Below are 15,070 nucleotides of genomic sequence, written 5' to 3'. Positions count from 1 at the left end.
AACTCGAATTTACTAAGTAAACTGGGTGAAACAAGCCATGTCACACAAGTTAACTACATCCAAGCTATCTTTTGATGTGGAAATTCAAATTTTCTCAATTTAATCAAGGAAAAATCAGATTGAGAATTTCTTGGTGCATTTTTTATGACTCCCTCTCTGCAAGAAATGGATTATCAACCACCCCTATCCTAAACCTATGGAACTTGAACTTCCCTCTTGACAAAGATTTTCTCAAAATCTCAAAATCTTACTCCTCTATCAGAATGGAGTGTAGCAACATCATCTGCCTCTAGACACAATACCGTAAATGTTGATATTGGATATTTATATTCTTGGATCAATCATGGATTCTTAGAGGGATTGATGTAACTTTGACTATCACAATTGGATCCATCATCTGAAAAAATAGTCCAACAAGTATCTTTTTCATCCATATCACCTCATGCGTTGCTTGACTTGCATCCATCTATTATGCTTTTGTCTAGCTGAGCACCATAGATATTTTCTTCCTGTCGTACCAAGAAACAACTGCAGACCCAACACTAAAAATTCCACTTGATGTACTCTTTTGGTTTGATGGACTTAGTGCTCAATATTCATTGTGAAGCCGCACAACTTCACTCCCTCTGCTCATCTGTACCATAGTCCAAAATGGGTAGTACCTTTGAGGTACCGTAAAACATTCTTAGTTGCCTTCCAAAATAGTTTGGTTGACCTAACCATAGCTTGGCTTAGTTGGTTGACTGAACAGTACATATTTGGTCATGTGCACAAGATACATGAGTAGACCCACTAGCTGCAGATAAATGGTAGCATCCACTCCACCTGAAGTGGCATCCTCCTTCCTCTAGTTGTTCGTTAGAGGTGTTTCCATGGGTTTACCACTCTCCATGTAGAATCTATGCAGTATCTCATTTTCATACTTTCCTTGAGAGACAAACAATTCCCCATCACCTTGTCATACTTCGAACCTAAAAAACTAGTGCATGAGACCCATGTCCTTCATTTCAAATTCCCATGCAAGGTCCTCCTTACAAGATATGATAAACAATTCATCACTAGTTAGAATAAAATTATCAACATATAAGACAATAATAATCAATTTACCTTCTATCCAGATGTGATGAGGTTTACATCCGGTTCACTTATGATGAAGCCCAAACCAGTGAGATAACTATCGATCTTGGTGTACGAAGCATGAGATGCTTGTTTGAGATCGTACAATGCTCACTTGAGTCTGTACACATGAGACTCTTGATCAAATGTCTCAAAACCTTTTTGTTATTCTATGTACACCTCCTCCTTAACAACCCCATTCAGAAATGTTGTTTTACACCCATCTGGTGGATATTCCACACCATCTGCATAGCCAAACCAAGAATTGATCTAATGGATAAGTACCTTTGTACAAGAGAAAAGGTCTCCTCATAGTCAATTCCCTCAACTTGAGAGTAACCCTTGGACACAAATCTAGCCTTATAATTCCCTATGCATCTGTTTCCTACCTACTTCACCTTGAAGATCCATCTCAAACCCACTATTGATTTATATCATGGTATTGGGACCTTTTCCCAAACATGGTTCTTTGCAATGGATTCATATTCCTCCATCATTTCATCAACCCATATAGGTTGCTCTATTTATTCGTCAAAATAGGATGGCTCAATCTCTATAAGATCAGTCATAAGAGCCATGTAGCCAATGTACCTCTCAGGTGACCTCCTTTTATTACTCAAATTTGAAGGATATCCCACATTCTCCCTTGCATCCTGCACAACTTTATAAACTTCCTTAGTTCATTTTCTACCTTCTCTGGAGGTTTTTCTTTAGTGAATGCCTCCACTCTCTGCTCCATGATTTGTGGTTTCACTACAACTTCCTGAGGTTCCTCTTTTGGAGCTAAAATCTCATCTTTTAGTGGGATCTAAAGCTCCCTCTCAAGAGAGCACCACATATATTTCTCCTCATCAAAATTTACATCCCTTCACATAACTATCATTATGAGTGATGGAAAGTACACATGTTAGTTGTGGGGAGCTTCTGTGTAACCCAAAAATACCCCAAATTCTGCGGTCGACTAAAGCTTATTCCTTGATTCATTGTAGACATTGCAGTAAACAAAGGCTCCAAAAATCTTGAACTGTGTCACATCTAGCTTTCTTCCCGAGAAAGCCTCATTCAATGTAATCATGCCAAGAATCTGATGAGGACTTCGATTCTGCAAGTAGACTATTGTATTGCATGCCTCAACCCACAAATGCATGGGTAGGCCTTGGTCATGCAACATCACCCTCATTGCTCCCAAAATGCTATGGATATTTCTCTTAACCACCCCATTCTGATGTGGGTTGTGGGGTGTTGTCAACTCTCGTCGAATGCCTTCTTTCTCACATAATTTTTTAAATTCATTCAACACACACTCACCTTCATGATTTCTTCTGAGAGCCTTCACCTTCCTGTCGGTTTCTTTCTCAACTAGTGCCTTGAATTCTACAAACTTGGAGAATGTCTCATCTTTCTTTTGCATGAAGAGATCCAACACTTATGTGAAAAGTCATCAATAAAAAGGACAAAATATTTTTGTCTAGTACTGGAGGCTATCAAGAAAGGTCCACAGGCATAAGAGTGGATCCTTTATTGGACTGCATGTGCTTTGTTATCCCAATCATGGAATGCAAATTTTATGTACTTCCCCAAGGTACATACTTTGCATACATCCTGCTACTCAAGTGATCCATTAGGGACACTAGTGGATATTTGTTGTATAATATTCAAGGTTCCATGATGAAAATGGCCAAGTCTTATGTGCTAAAGTTCACCTACATCGTGGCCTTGCACTTTCTCTTCCTTAGTTCTTAATGTAACACAATCTTCCACATCTAACTTATATAGATTCTTCACACAAACCTTGATCTTCGTCACCTATCTCGTGGTTATGTGTCTAATGAATGTTTTTCCTTTGTTGAAGATCACGTCATAACCACGGTCTTCAAAAACTACAATAGACATGAGATTCTTCTTTAGGCCTAGAACAAACATGACATCCTTGAGCCTAAGAGGGAGCTTGACTCCCTCTGAAAGGTGACCATACCAATATTGGTCTTGTTGTACCTTTTGTCATCCCCTAGCTTGATGTGCATCTGGAGATATTTCCCCTCCACGTCATGGAGAAAATATCTACACCCTGTCATGTAGAACAATGCACCTAATTCCAAGTACCACATGCTCCCCATCGCTATGTTGGACATGCATGCAATAAGGGTAAATTCAAGGTCGAATTATGAAGCCAAGGCTAGACCCGCTCCTCCTCCTAAGGTCTTCTTGCTTGCCTTTTTCTGTGGGCACTTCATGGCATAATGCCCGTATTCATGACAATGCAAGCATTTAATTTTTGACAAATCTTTCTTCTTTCTCCCTTGTTTGTATTCTGGTCTGGTTTGAGATTTCTTCCCTTTTCCCTTCTTTCCCCTTCCAACCAATGAAAATTTTTCTTCATCCTTGTCCTTGGATGAGGTCCCATCTCTACTATTCTACCTTATTTCCTCCTGTACCAAATCGTACCATAAATGTTCGCAATTTTATAGTTTCTCGCTCCCATTCATTTAATCATCATAGCTATTCCAACTCTTGGGAAGGCCCAGAAGGGATATTCTTACCAAGTCATCCTTTGAAAGTGTAACAAGAACTCCTACAAGCTCATCACAAACTTGTGTGAACCTCCTTATATATTGCAGGATAATGTAATTCTTCTACATCTCGAAAATTCAAAGTTTATCCTTGAGCACCAACTTTTTATGGTCACTACTATTCTAGAACAGATTTTTCAGTGCCTACCACATTGCCTAAGGATTTTCTTTCCATACCTTCACTACAACTTTCTTCCACTAAGAAAGGCTTTGGGCATCAGATTCTACTAGTTTTGTAGCATCTCTCTTGATGTATTCTAGCAATCCATTATCATCGAATACCTCCCCCATGCGATCCTTCGAGTTAATGAAATTAGAGTTTCCTTCCAATGCATACTCTAGCCTCAGGCCATTGAAGGTCATCTTTTCAATTCTTAAGAGATCTTGCTACACTGAATTGCAAATTTGAACCTCTCGAGAAATAAATTCGAAATTCCTTCTCTAATGTGAATCCTGCTATGATATAATATGGAAATTATGGTGTAGATTTGCAACTGATCATGAAATTTTTTCAAAATCATTAAACACAAACCTACTCTACTACTCTACGGAAGTTAATTCATAATTTAGAACAAAAAATCCAGACATGCAATAACAAATAAAACACATGCACACAATATTTTTCCCGAGGAAAGTAATCTTCTAATAACTCCAATGCCTTCTTGCATCAATCTTATGAATATAGATGTATCACAATTCCTTTACTCATTTGTGCACAAGCTGTAAGTGAATAACCTATCTCTCTGCTCACTAAGAAGCTCAAACCCAAACATTGTCAATTTCTGCCTCTGCTTGAGCCCCTATTTTGTGAAATTCCTTGAGAAATCAGTCCCCTATTACTTAGGTTTTTTTCAAAATGGATTGCGCAATTCCTAAGGTTGATCATGTGACTACATGCAACACCTGTACGGTCAAGACTAGTCTACAACTAATGTTTCACTGCCTTGGAATCTCCACCATAGCTGGGGAACTCTTATTGTTTGCATGTACTAGATATTTTGGGTTGATTGCTCAGTTAACTAGATGATCACTGCATTTGACTGAAGTCCCATTGCACAACTAGCCTTCCACTAGTTCCTCCAACAGTTAGAACTAGTCTAACTGAAAATAACTCGAGATAATTGAATTTGATTGCTATAAATTATCAATCACACATGCTTAAGTGAAATCTAACTCCTCCAACTCGAATTTATTGAGTAAAATGGGTGACACAAACCATGTCATACAAGCTAATTGCATCCAAGTTGTCCGCTGATGTGGAAATTTAATTTTTCTCAATTTAATCAAGGCAAAATCAACTTGAGAATTTATTGCTACATTTTTCAATAATCCTTCATGTGAATCTAATCCATGTTGCCAATCTAGCACAACAATGTGCTAATAACAATAGCCAATGGAAATAAGTAGCATTCAAACTAAATAAAACAATCAAAAAACACATATTAAAACACAATCAATGGAGACCCCAAAAATTAATCCAACTATGTTACCACCTATTAACGTTCATTGAAACTACCTCCATCGCTCCTCTCATGATGCACACCTCTTTTTTCGGCCTCCATCACCCTAAATCCCATCAATTTTTGTCAACCTCCATCGCTCTACTTCCCAAAGAACCCATCAATAGCGTAAAGACGAACCCCTAATACTTTACCTTTTTTACTAGCACCTCATATGGAAAATTTTAAGACAAAAGATTTATTGTCTTAAAAAATTATCTTTAAATTCCCCTCCATGTAGTAGTGTCGAATGCAATGACATACAAGTTGTCTCTAATCATATCAACATAGATCGAAGGGACAAAAGAGTAATTAATGTTTGGGAAATCTTCTGAGGGAAAGTTTTCACGTTCTTCAAAGTCGGCTACCCCCACAAAACAAAGAGCCCAACAAGTCGTTGTCTTTATATAAGATAACATGAATGGAATGTGAAATAGCAGTGTTGGTATAGGCGCAATACAGTAGTAGACCGCAAATTGGCGGACTTAGGGTGCTTTATGAGAGTCAATTTTGTAGTTGTTAGATAATATTTTCTTAAATTGATATGTTTTTGTCTTAATTGTTAATTGTCTTAAATGAGTTCTGTCCTAAGTGGTCATTGTCTTAAATATAAAGTTGTCTTAAAATATTTTTGTCTCAATCTATTTTTGTCTTAAATATAAGGTTTTGTCTTAAAATAAATTTGTCTTAAACTATTTTGTCTTAAAATAAAGTTTCATCTTCAAGTATTTTTAATAATTTTGTCTTAAAATAAAGTTTTATTTAGAATATTTTTGTGTCAAACTATTTTTGTCTTAAAATACTTTTGTCTTAAACTGTTTTTGTCTTAAATTTAAGACTTTGTCTTAAGTTGTTTTTGTCTTAAATATAAAGTTGTCTTAAAAAATTTCTGTCTCAAATTATTTTGTCTTAAATTTTATATTTAAGACAATTCAATTGATATTAAATTTTAATGTAAAAAAAGTGACTTTTTAAGACAAAAGATTTCTCCTCTTAAAAAAAATGTCTTAAAAGTACCCTTGGTGTAGTAGTGATCTTACCCCACATTACCAACAAGGATGTAAGTTCTGCAAATTGACTCCTTTCTGTTTAACTGATTTTCTTTAGAAGTTTTAAGCAGCTTTTGTATTTCCATTATTGCTTCTTTCCCCTTAAACCTTTTTCCGAAAAACACTCCTAGAAAGCGATATGAATTAGCTTAGGGCTGTTAAGTTTAGAGCGGGAGGAGTGTCTTGTGCTTTCATGTTTGTGCTGACACTTTCTAAACAAGTTGATACTCCATTGCGAAGGCTTCCAGATGGTGTAAAGAAACATTCGAAAGGATCAGTTCATATCAATCCGTAGAACTTCAAGATCATCAAGAGCCTTAATTTGATGATAAGCATGAATTTTCTCAATATTATTCTATTAACACTCTTATCCGTTTCATGTTGTTTCAGAAAGAAACCTTCATGTCTTAAAACCATAAAGTAGACTAGCATACATCTATGTTACCATCTTGTATTGACAAAAGAGGACGCCATTTCATTTTAGTAACTTAGGGTTACACAGTTGCATCTCTGCCACCCTTGGTTACAATAACATTTAAGAAAAGGCCATTTATGAATATTGAGCAAGTTAAGCTATAATTATTTAAATAGGGTAAATAAAATCACACAGCTCACCTCCTCCCCCATCAGAAAAGATAATTATTAATGGAATGCACCCAAAAAAACACATCCAGGAACACTGAGCTGCACAAGACTTTGCTTCTGCCGATAATATGGATGTTTGCAACCATAAATTTACATAGCTTACGAGCCAAACAGATTGAGCTTGTTCACCTATGTCCCTCTGTTGAAAATTAATTAACAAAAGATAGATCTGATCCCAGTCTATGTTTGATTTTTGGTGCTACCATAAATAAACCTATTTTGTTTCCTTTGTAGTTAATTTTTTCTCTCTTCCTTTGATTCGTTCAGATAACTGACATATTAGGAAGATTTTAGATTTCATCTGAATTTCTTCGAGACTATATATCATTTCCAGTTCACGATCCAATGGAGATACACATGATTTACAAATTATATTAACTGTATCTAAGCACAAAACATACAGAAGTATTCCAGAAACCTCACATTAACTGACACAAGGTTCAGGCCCCAGGGTATTATCTATTCACCTAGGAACGATGAATCAGTAATGTCCTGAGCAATAATATCATCCTCCTTGACGAAATTCGTTGTGACTGTGATCATCTGCTGCTCAGTCCCCCATCTCTTCTTCCCAACTACTGATTGATCTGGCTTATTCTCCATTGCATAAAGGACACGTCCACCTACTACTCTGGAGAGGCCATAAATAATGCACAATAGATCCTTGGAATGATCAAGACTTGAATGGAATCTACTGAGAGATCGGATCGCTCATTCCCCACATTCGTTACAGTAAATTACCTCGACCCTAGATCAGATAGAGTAGGAAATTTTACAGAAGTTCAATCCTCATTTCAATTTTCTCTATGGCCCCCTAATTCGGTAAAAATAATCACAGGCTATCTAGCTTATAAAGACGTGACAAGCCCCTGAGAAATCCCTTTGACGGCTAATCTGTCTTGAAGCATTGACATTTTGGTATTTTGTGTGGTTGAGTTTCGGGTCCGTTTTACACCAGACGCTGAGAAAAAGCGTTGTCAGGATGATGCTTGAATTATTACTATATTTCAAATTAAAATTTATATTATAAAATAATGTAATTTTATTGAAAGTGTATTACGGTCAATTTCAAGAATTTTAATAGAAAACTTTAAATTTCAATATTGACACTAGTTTTTAGGTTTTTGTATTAATATAACATTTGTAGTTGATGTACCGGATATTGGCAAGCAATTTTGTGAGAAAACTTGCCACGACTTTTTAAAAAAGAACCTTCTTATAATGTGAAATAAAACGGTATTGTTAATTGTTCTGCATAACATTTGAACAGTAATGTCAATCGCTTTGACTCAAATACATTGTTCTATACAAGCCCACACATCCTCCCTTGGTTGTATCATTTTTCTAAACATTCGTGTTTTATTAACTTTCCGTACACACATTTTTAATTTTTGAAAATTGTATTGACACTTGGACTTTGGTTAAAAAAAACATTACAAAACGGATTAATACTTTTAATTTGAATTTAAGGTGTTGGATGCTTCATTTCGTAACTTTCAGTTTTCAATTTGTTTGGTTCTCTTTTTTTTCGAGAGAAGAAATCATACCAGAAGGAGCTCTCAGGAATACATAATTCTGTTCGGGATTGGACCACCAGAATTATGGGAACCAAACTTCCCCACCTAATTATGTTCGGGATTGGACCACCAGAATTGTGGGAACTAAACTTCCTCACCTAAACATTGAACCACAACCTCTGTAGGTTTTTTTAAATCATTTTACACAACAACAAATATCATGAATGACAATAGCAACATTTCCAATTGGATTCATATTTGGTATTATGAAGAAGCTGTGCAAATTTATGGTGCATTCTACCCATTTTTTGAAAATTTGTATCTAAAATAAGTAGTGAGGTTACTAATGTGAGAGTCTCAATTTTTTTTTGATATCATAGAGTATCATTTTTTTTAGTCATAGGAATTGGCAACTATATCACTCTCGTACGTGGATGACATGGGATCAATTCCAACAACTACCACTATACTTCTAGTGATGAAGGAGCATTTGAACTTCCAAGTAATTTTCAAAAAATAAATACTTTTTGGAGATAAACTTCCTAGTCATTTTCGAAAAATCAAGAATTTTTTGAGATAAAGCTCAAAAACCACTTCAACATTTAAAATTAATTATAACCCTTTGTAAATATTTTTATTTTCTTTAATTATTATAGAATAGTTTTAGAAAAGCAATGGAGAGGAGAGCTTTTTTCCTTGAGGCAAAAACCAATTCACTTTGAAAAACATGAGATATTTATGGAATGAATCATGAAAGCTTTCAGTGATAAATCATGAGAGTTTCATGGAATAAATCATAAGAGATTTAGGGAATAAATTAGGGAGTGATTTATGGATGTAGAAAATATACTTTTCTTGTAACTTTGTATTTAATCATTGTAAGTCTACACACAAAGCGAATGAGAAAATCTAATGGCCAAATGAATGTAAAATCAGGTCATAGAGAGTGAATAGAGAGAAACAATGTTTATGTGTTTTAGTATTCACATGATTTGTTGAATGAAGGTGGTTTAAAGCATCATTATGCTCATGATTGTCTATGTGTATTTGTGAATGAAGAATTACAACATTCGTGTGTAATCTAGAATTAAGAAAACTTTCATTTCTATGTGAATATTGAAACTGACAATAAATTCAGTTTAAACTATGACATGAATTAATGGTACCAATTCAGTGACATATTAGAGACAATTTCAGTTGTAGAAGAATTTTGTGTATGTTAGATGATTCATTGTGTCTTACAACTGAAGGTTCTGTAATAGAGTATGTGAGTTGATACCATGAATGTTAAATTCATTCTCAGTGCGTTAAAATTCTATTTTAAGTAACAAGTGTCAACATTGGAATTGGTTAAATGGATAAATGTGTGAAGGCATCACAAAGTAAATTACTAGAGAAATGAATTCAACATTGGATGTGTGTTGGAGTTATGGATGAGGTTGCCATGTCAGGGTTTTGTAAGAAGATGTTGAATACCTTGTAGCTGGGACTTTAAATATGATAGTTGCATTGAAAAATATTCTGTTCTAACCAAAGAAACACAAATATTAATGTTGAATGATGAGTTGGAAGTTTTCCATAGAAATTTTTGTGTGTCTACCATATGGTATATTCTAAGTGTAATTAAAGAACGAGATGTGAATCATATTGATATTTAGTTGAAGGTTAATGATCAGAAGGTATATGGGCATATACTATTGGTAGAGTACTCACACTAAAAACTAGAGAAATTTGAAGTTACAGGAAAGGTAAATTTTCTTGCTAACTAGGGCTATCAAAACTAGAAATCCCTTGATAGCAAGATTAGATAATGACAGAGCTTGCAAAACATGTAGATGATTAGATTTGGTGAAATATGATAGATTAAGCTTTGATAAGGAGATGATATTATCATGGATTGAGCTCTTGGAGAAAGACAAAGAACGTTGATGTTCTTTGAGGATAGAAAGGATTGTCTACTTTGTGAGGAAGTAGAAACATGTCCTTTGGATGAGGAACAACAGTAAAAGGTCTGCAACAATAGATAAAATACAAGGATTGAAGACTACAACAACAGTATTCATGTTTGAATGAGATCAAATAGATAGGTAAAGTGGTCTTATGTTGTCAACTAATTTTTCATGTAAAATGTTGATTACATGTAGTAGTGATGAGGATGATTATAACAGAAGGACTGCAATCAAGTATAAAGGAATTTCTTGAAGAATTGTGGCAAAGAACCTTTGTAAGTTCCAACTTAGGTTGCAAGGAGGAGGACATGTGTATGTTCTCACTGGAAGTTAATATCTACAAAAGTCTAAAAGGAGTAGAGAAGCTTAGGAGAGAATCAAGAATACTAAAAGGTTACGTTCATAGGTAGCTTGGTGAGTTATTATAATAGGTTAAGGAGTAACTTGTTATTGTAAAGGCTTGAAGGAAGTCTACAGATGGAAAAGGTAAAGTTCACAAAGGAAGCAGGAAGATGATGATAGTAGTCATGTCATGGGTTCAAAGAGAAGCCACAATAGAAGAAAATAGGATGCCAAAGAAAATGGTATAAAGAGAAGGATGAGTCAAGAGGAAGTTGATTGAGGAGTCACTCAGATAAAAGTACAGTTGAATGTACTAATAGAACTGCAACAGGAACATGAGGAAGACCAAAGGTGCAAATGGATTTTGCAGAAGAAAGTGAAGTGGCCTAGGTTGCATTGCATGTGAAGCTAAAGCACATGTTGTGTGCTTGAGTGAGGAGAGAATCCATGGCAGTGGATATGAAATATCATTATTGTGAACTTGAACAAGGACCTATCCTTGGAAAGGAGGAGCATGAAGAAGTTGATGATATTCAAGGATCTTGCGATTTTAAAACTAATGAAATGTTTATGAATGCATGTCATGTAGGTGTGGATAATGGAAAGTTTCCTCATGAAAGCAATACTGAAGAAATTCTAATTAAGGGAATTGTGGATGAAATTCTTACACCAAAGCAAGGAGACATCCTTGGAGAGTAGAATGAAGAGAAAGTGGGACTTACTCCAAGTCCCGTGAACTATTTGGGAATTTCAAATAATCCTAAGAAGTTGATGTCTAAGGCATCAAATAAGGCCACAAATCATATTATTTTAAAGCTAATGATTTCTGTATGTTTGTAGGTTTCATAGATAAGGAAGAAACATTATCATTTCAATCAGTCATGAAGATGATAGAAATATGCTTTTCAAAAGCATAACTGAAGGACAAAATCAAAATTTCGCCACCAGAGGATATGAAGTAGAATTTTCTATTAAAGACAATTAGAGTGAAGATCATGTACAACTAATAAACAAAATTATCATTAAGTGGCCGTAAGGACCTATTGGTGTAGATAACAAGAAAAATTTGCCTAGTGGAGACTATCAAATGAGAGAGAAGAAAAAATATTAAGATGAAATGCTTAAGAAACATGAAAATGAATTATATTTGTTGGAAAATTTGTTGAGAAGACTTCAGCCAAGAGAAGGGATTATAGCCAGAGATGCAACATACTCACAAGTGCCTAGAAATAAACGGATGTTGACAACATCTGAATAACCACTGGTAAATTTCAATTTTAAAATTAATTATGAGGTTGTGCAGGAAGTGTTGATGGACATGAAAATGTGATTAAAGAAATAAAATCTGCAATATTTTTTGAAGATGAAATTGACCCTCAAGTATAACATTCAAAACAAATTTTAAGATATTTTGAGGAAGAGATGACATTTTTAGACAAATGGTTGGACAAAGATACAGGAAATGAGGGTTGGCAACATAGAGTTTGCAAATTTGTCTTATTTTGAGGAACAACTTATATTGCCATACAATAGTGGCATGCATTAAAATAAAATGCAATAGTTGGTGGGCAATGACAACAACACATTTCAGCAAGAAGAAAAAGGTATTTATGTTGCAAGAAAAACAGGAAGACAACATTCAATTGTCTTAAACATATGTTGAAAGGTGTATGCTAGGGATGAGGAGAAGGATAACAATTATGAAATTATTATGCAAAAGTTGAGATAGGACAACAATGAATTTCAACTAAAATCAAGATTGGATGTTGAAATAGAGAGGTTGCGAAAAATTATGATGAAAATGGTGGAGAGAGTGCACATTGATGTAACAAAGGCAGTTGGAAGAAGGAGCAAAATGAATGAACAATAGTGCACCCGTAAGGTTAATAGAAAGATGCAAAACAAAGTTTGGAAGATTGGGAATTAGAAGGTAACAACAACAAAAGCACTTGAACGTGAGTATAAAAAAATAGATGATCAACTACAATACCAAGTTTGGCATCTAGGAGGATTGGTTCATCAAAGGCTTATGATTAGGAGGTCATAAATTTTCTACCTTAGGAGTCTGATGTAGGAGCATCTTAACTTCCTAGTCATTTTCAAAAAATCAAGGCTTTTTGGAGATAAAGCTCCAAAAGAGGGCTTCAACATTTAAAGAGAGTTCTAACTTTTTCTTTGCAAATATTCTTAGTTTATTTCATTATTATAGAATATTTTTAGAAAAGCTATGAATAGGAGATATTTTTTCCATAAGGAAAAAACATGAGAGATTTAGGGAATAAATCATGAGATATTTATGAAATAAGTCATGAGATATTTATGGAATAAATCAGGGAGTGATTAATGGATATAGAAAATTATATTTTTCTTGTAACTTTATATTTAATTATTGTAAGCCTGTGGGCAAAGCTAATGGCCCAACGAATGTGAAATCAGACCATAGAGAAGTAAGTGAGAGAAACAATGTTTCGGAGTGTTTGAATGTACATGATTTTTTTAATAAAAGTGTTTGAAAGGACCCTTATGCTCATGATTGTCTATGTGTATTTGTGAATGAAAAATTCCAACATCTGTTTATAATATGGAATTAAGCAAGGTTCAATTCTCTCTGAATATTGAAACCGATAATAAATTGAGTTTAAACTCTATGATGAACGAATGGTACAAATCCAGATAGAGATTAGAGAAAATTTTTGTAGTAGGAGAATTTTTGAATGTTATACGGTTCTCTATGTATTACAATTGAAGGTTATGTAATAGAGTGCGTGTTGAGACCATGAGTGTTAAATTAAATCTCGTTGTGTTAAAACGATATTGTGAGAAGCATGTGTTTCCATTGGAATTGATTGACTCCCTGCATGCGTGAAGGCGTGGCAAAGAAAATTTCCAGAGAAAGTCAACACGGGATGTGTGTTCGAATTATGGATGAGGTTTCCATGTTGGGGTTTTGTCATAAGATGTGGAATAACTTGTATCTGGTCTTGGAAAACATCAAGTTCTGAAAAAAAACATCTGGATCAACATTGAACCATGAGTTGGAAGTTGTCTTTCGAAATTTATGTGTTTCCAGCATATGGTAAATTCTATGTGGAAACGAAGAATGAGATGTGAATCGCATTGATAGTAAGTTGAATTTAATGATCGTAACGCATCTGGGAAACTAATCTTGGTAGAGCACCGATACTAAACACTAGTGAAAGTAGGAAAACTAAATTATCCCGCTGTGAAAGTAGGAAAACTAAATTATCCCGCTATAATCTAGGGTCTACAACTAAGCGACCTGAGCGAGAGAGTGGTACATTGTGATGGTTTCAATATCTTTTTTGGCTTTATTTTGGATAGTTGAGAAGAATTATTTTTATCATCTCCACCTAAACTCACTTCCTACCAGTTACATAATAAACTTTGCTTCCATGAATTTGAATTTGAAACTTATTGCTTCTAGAAAATGAAAACATATATATTTTAGAAAGTTATATAATTGATTAAAAGAAGTTGAAATTAGCAATTTAAAGCAACATGCTATGTTAAAAACTATTCATTTCAAATTAAATAGTGTAATAAATCAAATCTACTTATAACTAAGATTACATATACATAGAAATTACATTTCAATAATTGGATGTTTAAAAAAAAAATCAAAAGAAATAAATAAAAATATTAGAGAGTATATAAGAATATTTCTTAAATTTTTTGATGTGAATTGTGTATAACTATATGAAACATAAAATATTTTAAATGCACACGCCTTTCATTATTAAGGATAATAAAATTATAAATTAATATTTAAATAAATAAAATTTAATTAACAATTTTTTTAAAGATAATTTTTTATTTATGTATGAGAAAATAAGGTTGAAAAAACAAGTGAACATTCATATTAGTTTGTCAACAGGAAACCAAACTAGATGCAAAACTAAAATTTAGAAACCATTTGTAAAAATAATTACTAATATTTATCTAACTAACTAAAAGTATAGTAGTTTATCATCTGTTATTTGATGATTATTTTATAACCTCCTTTATCTTATTACTATCTTCTAACATATTTTATCTTATTTTATTTATTTTTATTATTTTATATTTTTTTTCTAGCCTCCTTTATTGTATTCTCTTCTTCTAAACTCATTTATTTAATTAGCTTTTGTTATGTTTTTTTTCCAAATGAAAGGATCCTATAAATATACATTTATTTTCTTTAATTTCATGCACACTATCTCTTTTTAATAATATAGTTCAATCAATATTTTATTGCCATATTTTCTAAACATAAAATATTCTTTCCATATGTTTTAGGATAGTTAGAATACTTAATTGAATTAAAGTTACTTCACCATATTTTTTTCAAAATTTGATTTATATATGTCAAGTCCCAATAACACA

This window comes from Pinus tabuliformis, chromosome 2_1 (genome assembly GCF_031772625.1).
Source record: "Pinus tabuliformis cultivar Carrire ecotype Pingquan chromosome 2_1, CPIR1, whole genome shotgun sequence".
NCBI lineage: Eukaryota > Viridiplantae > Streptophyta > Pinopsida > Pinales > Pinaceae > Pinus > Pinus tabuliformis.
This window is presented reverse-complemented; position numbering follows the sequence as displayed.